This window comes from Notamacropus eugenii, chromosome 3 (assembly GCF_028372415.1).
Source record: "Notamacropus eugenii isolate mMacEug1 chromosome 3, mMacEug1.pri_v2, whole genome shotgun sequence".
NCBI classification, from domain to species: domain Eukaryota; kingdom Metazoa; phylum Chordata; class Mammalia; order Diprotodontia; family Macropodidae; genus Notamacropus; species Notamacropus eugenii.
The window spans coordinates 399,242,220-399,252,855 of NC_092874.1; the positions used below are offsets into that span (position 1 = coordinate 399,242,220).

The 10,636-nt window shown below is 38.9% G+C and overlaps 1 pseudogene; it reads left to right on the top strand.

Annotated features, from left to right (window-relative positions):
* Positions 1-2,955: 2,955 nt before the first annotated feature.
* Positions 2,956-4,822, top strand: LOC140532241 (paired box protein Pax-6 pseudogene; annotated as a pseudogene).
* Positions 4,823-10,636: the final 5,814 nt, after the last annotated feature.

Here is a 10,636-nt window from a genome sequence, read left to right on the forward strand (position 1 = left end):
ATGTTATTGCATGTGTGTTTATCTGTGTTACAATAACCTGCATCAAATTGCTACCATCTTAAGGAGGGATAAGAGGAAGAAGGGAGGGAGAAATTTTGGAGCTCAAAATTTTACTTTAAAAAGGATGTTAAATATTATCTTCACATGTAATTGGAAAAAAATTATTAAAAACTGGAGAAATATTAATCGCTCATGGGTAGGCTGAACCAATATAATAAAAATGACAATTCTAGCTAAATCAATTTACAATGTTCAATGTCATACCAATTAAATTACCAAAAAAAATTTGAGAAAGCTAATAAAAAATATGAAAGTTCATCTGGAAGAATAAAAGTTCATGAATATAAAAGGAATAGAAAAAAATGCAAAGTGCTAATCAACAAAACAATCCATCACTGGCTAAGAAATAGAATTGTGGATCAATGGAACAGATTAGGTACACAATACATGGTAGTAATGACCATAGTAACCTAGTGTAGGAGAGAGGGAAAGAATTTGGCACTCAAAATTTTAAAAAATGAATGTTAAAAAATTTACATTTAATTGCGAAAAAATGTAAATAAAAAGATTTAAAGACATACTTCTAGTCCTTATGGAGTTCAAGATCTTAGATACACTTAAATAGCACATACACAGATAATTATATGTGGTTTTGGTTTGTCCTCTGTTCTCAAAGGAACATGACATCAAGGACATGATGACATGACTTGCAAATGACTGATTAAATGAGGCAGGGCTATGCAAAGTCGACAGCCTCACTTTCTCCTCCAGAGGCATATGGGTCTAATGACCAAATATCCATCAGGATGACTGGCAATGACCCAGGATGCAGTGGGAGATCTTGGCCTTTTTAAGCTAAGGTCTTTTCAAGTTCTCACTTTGAGTGAGGTAATGCCCATTCACTGATAGGTCTCTCTAAGAAGTGAATCAAGGGATAGCCACTTTAATAAAATAAATCAATCAATCAATCAACCAAACTGGGAGGGGGAAGACCCTCAGGGTTGCTGACCAAAAGGGTAACAGTTGCTATTTACATTCACTCTGAGTCAGAAAGGTGCCCAAAATAACCATTGAGTGGAGCTTGGGCAGTGACCTATTGTTCAATCCTTGAGATCCAAAGTGATCTGGGTTTGAGGCTCAGTCATAATATGGTAAATGCATAAAAGAAGCACAGATCAATAGCTATGGGAGGTCAGAAGGGAAAGAGTCATTACCGAAGCTATAGAACGCAACGAGGGGAAATGCTGCTATGGTTCCGATACTGAACAACTACAGGAAATAGCAAGGAAATGAACCTTGGAAGAAATTGAGTATGTCATTTGTATGTCCCTGGTGGGTGAGTGTATCTGACTATATACAGTCAGATATATGCCCTAGACTTTTCTTTTAAGTGAATTTTTTAAAGTTTAGAGACATAATGATCCTATGGCCTGAAAATCTGAAAGGAAAGCTGACTAAAGAATAATGGAAGGCAGTTTTCAAGTCATATTCCAGCAATACAGTTGTGAAGGATTCCTGTGAGAAAGAAAATTAGGGAGGGGGCACATAAAGAGGCCAACGTGACTGCACGGATTGCTCTCTGATAACTTTTTAAACTATATGACAAAAAATAGAAACAATCATAATAACTAAGAAAGGATTAAAGACTGACACATTCCTGTGAACAGGGAACGAAGTAGGCTAAAGCACAGAATGAGTTCAGGCTTGCCAAAGTGCTACAAAGCAAGTGGGTTTTTTAAGCTATGCTTGAAATAAGAAAATGAAAAACTAAGAGACAAACAATGTTTAGGACAGATCATAAAACGCTAACAAGTGACAGAAAATGAAACTGTTCATCTTCCACCTTTCTGTCTTCTCTGTCACGGAAAATTATCAGTCTTCAGATAAAAATGTATAGAAGAAAAAGGGTACAAAAAAGGAATTGAAATACAATATAAGGGAGAGAGAGTGAGAGCTTTCAAGCCACTCTGTATTCAAGTCTCTGGGCCTAGGTAAGTTTTACTCCAAAATGTTAAAAGAATTTTTTTTAAAAAAACCTTCTAAATGTGATGGTTTGTTTGTATTTGTTACCTTTATATTCATTTTTTAAATACTTATGCATATATACATATATATATGTGTATGTGTATAAAGATACACATATGTAGATATATCTATGTATGGAGAGACAGACATTTTTGTTTTTCCTCCATGTAAGCTCTCAGTAAGTAGAGTTCGTTTCATACTTTGTATTTCTGTCACCAGTGCCTAGGACAGTGTCTAGTATTATATTGGAGGTGCTTAATACATGTTTGTTTATTGGTTGATTGATGGTTGAATGGATTCATTATATTGAAAATTCATGGAGAATGAAAGAAAGGCAAGAAAACTGGGCATAAATGAAAACTGTTCTGATTTTCAAAAAGAGGTCATTCTAAAAGCTATAGACTAGTAATACTGATGTAAATTCTTGACAAAATTCTTGACCAATTCACTAAATTATGATTGGTGAGAACTTAGAAAGGAAAATATTTGACACTAGATGCCAACATGGATTCACTAAGAACAATTCACACCTTCATTTGCTTTTTTTAACACACATGCATTAGGGGAATGCCATTAATGACACCATCTTGAGTCTTAGCAAAGCATTTAATATGGCATTACATGATATTCTTATAGATTAAGATATAGAAATATTAGCTGACATAGGTGTTTGAATTGTTATCTGCTTGAAAGACTCTATCCAAAACCTATTGACTAATAGAAGGATATCATTTGGGAAATTCATCGGTCATCATAATGAGTTCAAGAAACTACTAGCCCAGTTCTGAATTCCACCACCTGTTTTTGTGTGGTCAAAGAGCTAAGAATGGTTTTTGTATTTTAAAATAAAATAAAATTTGATTTGATTTGATTTGATTTGATTTGATATTTCTAAAGGCAATAAAATTTTATTTTCAAGTTCTTAGCTTGATGGCAGGTGAGCCAGATTTGGCCCACAGGTTGTAGTTTGCCACCTCCTGACTCAAAGGAAGGAATAAGTGGTATGTTTATAAAATTTGAAGGTGGCAAAAACCATCCAAGTCATTAAGGAATAGAATCGGAATTCAAAAATGTCTTTATGGGCTAGAATAATGGGCCAAATCTCAGAAAATACAAATAAATGTAAACAAGTGTTTAGGTTCAAAAATCCAGTAACCTAAGAACAAGATGACAGAGACATCACTTGATAGCATATATGCCAAGCCTAGAGGCCTGTATTGGGCTACCTGAGTCTTTCCTACCTGTCCCAGGTCTTCGGCTGGCCACGCCAGATGCACATATGAGAGAAAGGACGTTCCAGAGTCGAACAGGGGTTGAGCTTTATTCCAGGGTCCAGGTTACAAGTGCAGGGGGGGTCTTCCTTAGGAGGAAGAGGGAGAGATTTCCTAAGGAGGCTAAGCTTAAGGGATTGGAAGTAGAAGTACAAGCGGGGAGAGAGGGGGAGGGGAGAGAGGAAAGAAAAGAAGCGGAGCCCTACTTTTCTCTTTGGCTCCACACGTGCTAAGAGAGAGCTTTCTGGCTTCCTCATTCCTACTTAATCTTCAGCCACACAGTTTGCATCTCAATACCATGCTGTTAGGTAACTAGGTGTGCTCCAATCCGGGACGACCTCAAGGGCAGGGAGACTCCACCCATCAGGTATCTCCGGGGGAGAGGCGGAAATACCCGAGCTAGCCGAGCTAGCTCAGTCTGACCTTCTCGAACCCCCGCTGTTCATGGAGGGCCTCGTAAGACTCTAAGATTTAGAAGTCCCACTTTTACCTGCCGGAGACTGTCCACACGGAATTGAGCTTCCAGTCCCAACACATATATATTAAAAGCACTTTGTAATTTTAAACACTTGTAAGCTCAGTCTGAGCTGGCAGTGTGATGTGGCTAGGAGGGAAAAACTCTCAGACTATCTTAGCTTATATTAATAAATCTACAAGTGTACAGGAAAAAAAGGAAGACTTTTTTTCTTGCTTTTTTCTGACCAGACCACATGGGAAGAACTGTATTCAGTTCTGGGTGTCATGTTTTAAGAATCTGAGCTGGCAATATTTTGATCCATGTCCTGTAGATGAGAGAAGGCTGCCAGCAAGAGGAAAGTGGGGTGGGGAGGAGAATACTATTTCCCCCAGCTGAAATGGAGAAGATTCAGATGAAGCCCAAAGGAAACCTCAGCTAAAGTGAAAACTACAGAGAAAGAGGACATCCTTTAGCCAAGAACAAATTGAGGTTCTAGAGAAAGATTTTGAAAGAAGCCATTACCCAGATGTATTTGCCAGAGAGAGACTAGTTGCCAAAGTAGACCTACCTGAAGCAAGAATATAGGTATGGTTTTCTAATCAAAAGCAAATTAAAGAAGGGAAGAGAAAGTGAGGAATGAGAGAAGGCAACTAGCAATACACTCACATTCCCATCAGTAATTGCTTCAGTACAAGTGTCTACCAGCCAATCCCACAACAATCCCACAAACTCCTGTTTGCTCCTTCATGTCATGCTCCATGTTGGGTCAGTCAGATACAACCCTAACAAATACATATAGTGCTTTACCAACCATGCCCAGCTTCACAATGGTGAACAACCTGTCTACGTAACCCCTGTTCCCAGCCAGATCACCTCTTACTCTGGCATGTTGCCTACTAGTCCACTGGTTAGTGGGCAGTTATGATATTTACACATCCCCACACACGCAGATACACATGAACCAATGGGCACTTCTGGTACCACTTTAACAGGCCTCATTTCTCCTGGATTGTTACTTCCCATTCAAATTCCTGAAAATGAACCTGATGTGTCTCAATATTGGCCATGATTACAGTTTTTTTGAAGTGTCTTAATTTTAGTCAATGACTATACATGGACAATAGTTAGATGTTTTAGGAGTATTTTATAAAAGATCTGCTATCAGAAGTGCTTCTGTATTACAACTCTGTCCAGTACCATACCATACCACTTGGAGAAAAAGATTTTACCCACAGAGCTTCATACACAGAAATCAATATATCAGTTGAAACAAATTTTCATTTTGGTATCCAAATTTTTATTCATTTTGGTAAATAAGCATTGGTATGTTATAATGAAAAACAAAGAATAACATGGACTAAATGGATATTTTTGATCTGTGTTGGTCACGGAGCTAATTTTTTTTTAAAAAAGGAAGCCATGACCAGTAAGTTCTGCCACAAATTTAAGAGGATTTTATTGAGATATATCAAATTTCTAGCAATCTGTGATGGACTGATATTCCGAGTTTCTATCATTCCATCATATATAATGAAACCTAGAACAATGTGCACTAGACTTTTGTAAGGAAAAATAAAAGCTATTGGGTTCCCAAAGGTTGTTAACAGATGAAACTGGTGTGCAAGAACAACAAAAAAATTATATGATAGAACTTCAAGGAACAGTTCATAGGTAAAAAGGTAGATTGTGTCTTTGATATAATCCAATTTGCTTTATTTCAAAATATATATGTCTTCCCTGGAAATCTCCCAGAATGATTTCTATAGTAAAGTTAATTTCATTTACATTTGATAAAAATACTCTACAGATGTTTTATATATATTTTCATGCATACTAAGTTTCTTTTTGGTCAACAAAGATTAATTGCTTTAGCTAGACTTGTATTGCCATTCACAGTTCAATCATTTTTGTGCATGTAGAACTCATTCTAATCAATTACAAATGCTTGAAAGAGTTTGAAATGAACAAAAAAAAGAATCTGAGCTAAATGATACCAATGTGAAAACCCAGGGAGGTAAGCTGGATGGTATTGTAATGCAATTGGTTCACTCCTTTATTTTAAAAGAACTAGGAATATTTAATCTTCAAGGCAGCAAGTCCAATCCCCTTTCCTTAGGCCTAACTCTTTTCCCATAACTGTGTGGCTTAGGGGGAGCTCCTCAGCAGGCAGCTGTTAACAGAAAGTATAGACTAAGACTGATTGAAGACTTCCAGTCACAAAATAATAAGGTTCTGTCCCCTGAACTGAGTATGTTGAATGACAGGTCTTGGTTTTGGGAGAAAACAGCAGCAAAACTCCAAGGGTGACAAACAGAAGGGCTGTGAAATATTAAATTAAGCAGTGGCAGGTGGGGTAGCTATTTAAAAATAAATGTGTTTACTTCTTTGTTTTCCATCAAGGAGAATTTCTTTAAATTGTTCCCTGCTCCCTATAAAACCCCTTCACCCTTTTTGCTATTGGTTGACTAGTAAGCCAGATGAGGCTTAAGAACCCCTATGGTTGAAACCATCGACTTCTGACCTGGGAAACAGAATTTATTAAGTGCCTACTATGTGCTAAGACAAAAATGGATACAAAGACAAAAATGAGACCTCTGATCTCAAGAAACTTACATTCTCTCTGGGGGAAGGCACAATACTCAATTTAGATTTAAAAATCAAATTACATATATGTGTATATCAAGTCATTTTTTGAGAGGTTTGCAAAACACTTCATATATTTTATTTCATTTAAGCCTCACAGTAGCCCTATGAGGTAGGTGCTATTATTATCTTCATTTTACAGATGAAGAAATTGAGTCTGTGAGAGGTTAAGTAATTTGCCCAAACTCAGCCATCTAATAAGACTATGAGATAGGATTTGAACTTAGGCCTTATTGGCTTCAAATCTAACACTGTTTCTACAGCCTCACCTAGCTGCCTGCATACATCTAGAACACTCCAATGGAAATGAAGTGTTGTATTAGGGGAATAGGAAGCAGGCTGGTGTGGCTAGAACAGAGTGAGTGAAGGAAAATAACATACGAAAAGTCTGGAAAGGTATTCTGGAGTTAGGTAATAAAAGACAAATGGAGAAGTTCATATTTTATCCTAGAAACAAGATGAAACCACTCAAGTTTCTTGAGCAGGAGTGATGGAGTCAGACCTGCACTTTGAGAGTATGTTTCGGCAATTGTGGGGAGAATGGATTAGAGATGGGAGACACTTGAGGCTGGAAGACCAATAGGAATCTACTGCAGAGATGAGGGGTGATGAGAGTCTGAATGAGGGTGGTGGAGAGGATGGACTTGAAATAAAATTTTAAGGTAGAATTGACAAGATTAAGCAATTTTTTTGTATTATTCGATGATAGAGAAGAGGCAAAGATGATCCCAATGTTGTGAACCTGGATGACTGGAAGATTGGTGGTGAACTCAATATAAATGGAAAGTTGGGTGAAAGCTATCTGTGTCTGTCTGTGTTCATCCTTCATTTTCAAAAAGACCATGACATCAGAGAAAAAATGATATGACTTGCACTCAGCTTTGTTTTGAGTGAGGGAGGGCTCAAGATCACCAGTCTCACTTCTCCTCCTGAGCCATCTGGGTCCAGTGACCAGATATTCATCAGGATGACTAGAGAAGGGCCAGAATGCAATGGGAGACCTTGGCCTATTCAGGTACTCACTTAGAGTGAGGTAATGTCCATTCAGTGAATAGACCTCTTGAAGAAATACTCAGGGAATGGCCCCTTTAATGAGCAAAAGAAAAAAATAAGTAAATCAACCTAGGAGTGAAAGAGCAACAGTTATTATTGATAATCACAAAGAAGCCAGAAGGGTCCTGAAAAGAGCCATTATGTAGAGTTTGGGCAGGGTTTTGGGAAAGATAGGAAGGAAAGAAGGAAGAAAGGAAGGAAGGAAGGAAGGAAGGAAGGAAGGAAGGAAGGAAGGAAGGAAGGAAGGAAGGAAGGAAGGAAGGAAGGAAGAAATAGAAGAGAGCCAATTATAAAGCCCCAGAAATGCCAATGGAGCTAAATAAGGACAATGATCTAGGAAACTAAAAAGGAACAACTGATGAGGTAGGACTAGCACTGAGAAGGAGCAATATTATGAACACTCAGGAAGAGAAAGTGATGAAAGAAGATGCATAATTAGCCTCCCCTCTCCTGGACTTAGTGTCACCACGCTGATTTGTCCTTCACCTTGACAGTCAAGTAGAAGAAGAAACAAATTTGCCAATTGAAGTCCAAGAAGGGAAAAGGGAGCCAGAAGTCCAAGCAACCTGTCTATGCTGACTACAGAATCCAAAGGAGTAGAGAAAAGGATTGTCAGATCCCCTGGTCACAACTAACAGGAGTTGTAAAAGTTGTTCCCCTATGCATGATTATCCCAGTTTTCCTACCTGATGCAGAACTCTGATTTCTACCATCTGATCTAGGACTCATCACAATGTGATTCTCCCTAATATAGGAAGCTCTATCTTTTAATGAAAGTTCTACCTAAAGGAAATCCATTCACTTAAGTAATAGGCCATGACATGGGCCTATTGACATTCTGGAATAATTTCTCCCTTTTGTCTGAAGGAGCATTTGTATGATGAATCATCTCACCTTTGTTGGTTGGGGGAAAGGAAGAGGATGGAGTGGAGGTCAACAGTTTCAAATGATGCAGACAGGTCAAAAAGGACTAAGGAAAGAAGTCAGATTGTGCAATTAATAGATCATTGATGACCTTAGAGAGAGGAGTTTCAGCTGAGTGATGAGATGGGAGGAAATGGGCAGAGATGGAATCAAAGTGTTAGTGTTTGAAAAGGGAGTAAAAGAGTTTGTAACGGAGTTAACATTTGAAAAGAAAAGGAGGGGGAGGAGCCAAGATGGCAGAGTAGAAAGATACACATATGCTAACTCCAAACCCATAGCCTATAAAATATCTGTAAAGAAGAACTCTCAACAAATTCTGGAGCAGCAGAAGCCACAGAACAACGGAGCAGAGGAGATTTCTGTTCCAGAGAGCCCTGAAAAACTGACCCAAAAGGTCCATCGCACACTGGACTCGGAGCAGAGCCCAGCCCTGCTTTGGCCACACAGCACTGAGAGGAGTAGATCCAAGCAGGCTTCAGGGACAGAATCTCCAGCAGCCGCACAGGTCCCTCCACCCACAGGCAACAAAGGTCAGTGAGAGAGTCTTTTTGGCTGTCCGAGAGGGGAGTGGGGTGTCCCCATGACTCAGGCCTCCTCGGGAGGCAGCAGCAGAGGCAGCAGCTGACAGAAGCAGGCAGGAGATCAGATCCGTTGTTGAAGGTCTCCCCATAAACCCCCTGAGGGAACTGAGCCCCGTGTGGTGGCCCTGCCCCCACCTGAGCACCTGAACTTAATCTCACACTGAATAGCAGCCCTGCCCCCGCCAAAAGCCCTGAGGCTGGGAAGCAGCATTTGAATCTCAGATCCCAAGAGCTGGCTGGGAGGATCTGAAGGTGAGGTGGGTGTGGAGAGGACACTCAGGACTCAAATCACTGGCTGGGAAAATGCCCAGAAAAGGGGGGGGGGGGAAGGAATAAGACCATAGAAGTTTACTTTCTTGGTGAACAGATATCTCCTCCTATCCTTTCAGATGAGGAAGAACAATAGTTACCATTAGGGAAAGACATAGAAACCAAGGCTTCTGTATACCAAACATCCAAAATAAATATTCAATGGGCTTAGGCCATGGAAGAGCTCAAAAAGGATTATGAAAATCAAGTTAGAGAGGTGGAGGAAAAACTGGGAAGAGAAATGAGAGAGATGAAAGAAAAGCATGAAAAGCAGGTCAACACCTTGCTAAAGAAGACCCAAAAAAATGCTGAAGAAAATAACACCCTGAAAAATAGGCTAACTCAATTGGCAAAAGAGGTTCAAAAAGCCAATGAGGAGAAGAATGCTTTAAAAAGCAGAATTAGCCAAATGGAAAAGGAGATTCAAAAGCTCACTGAAGAAAATAGTTCTTTCAAAATTAGAATGGAACAGATGGAGGCTAATGACTTTAGGAGAAACCAAGAAATCACAAAACAAAACCAAAAGAATGAAAAAATGGAAGATCATGTGAAATATCTCATTGGAAAAACAACTGACCTGGCAAATAGATCCAGGAGAGACAATTTAAAAATTATGGGACTACCTGAAAGCCATGATCAAAAAAAGAGTCTAGACATCATCTTTCATGAAATTATCAAGGAAAACTGTCCTGAGATTCTAGAACCAGAGGGCAAAATAAGTATTCAAGGAATCCACCGATCACCGCCTGAAAGAGATCCAAAAAGAGAAACTCCTAGGAACATTGTGGCCAAATTCCAGAGTTCTCTGGTCAAGGAGAAAATATTGCAAGCAGCTAGAAAGAAACAATTCAAATATTGTGGAAATACAATCAGGATAACACAAGATCTAGCAGCTTCTACATTAAGGGATCGAAGGGCATGGAACAGGATATTCCAGAAGTCAAAGGAACTAGGACTAAAACCAAGAATCACCTACCCAGAAAAACTGACCATAATACTTCAGGTGAAAGATGGTCATTCAATGAAATAGAGGACTTTCAAGCATTCTTGATGAAAAGGCCAGAGCTGAAAAGAAAATTTGACTTTCAAACACAAGAATGAAGAGAAGCATGAAAAGGTAAACAGCAAAGAGAAGTCATAAGGGACTTACTAAAGTTGAACTGTTTACATTCCTACATGGAAAGACAATATTTGTAACTCTTGAAACTTTTCAGCATCTGGGTAGTTGATGGGATTACATACACACACACACACACACACACAGCACAGAGTGAATTGAATAGGATGGGCTCATATCTTTAAAAAATGAAATTAAGTGGTGAGAGAGAAATATATTGAGAGGAGAAAGGTAGAAATGGAATGGGGCAAATTAT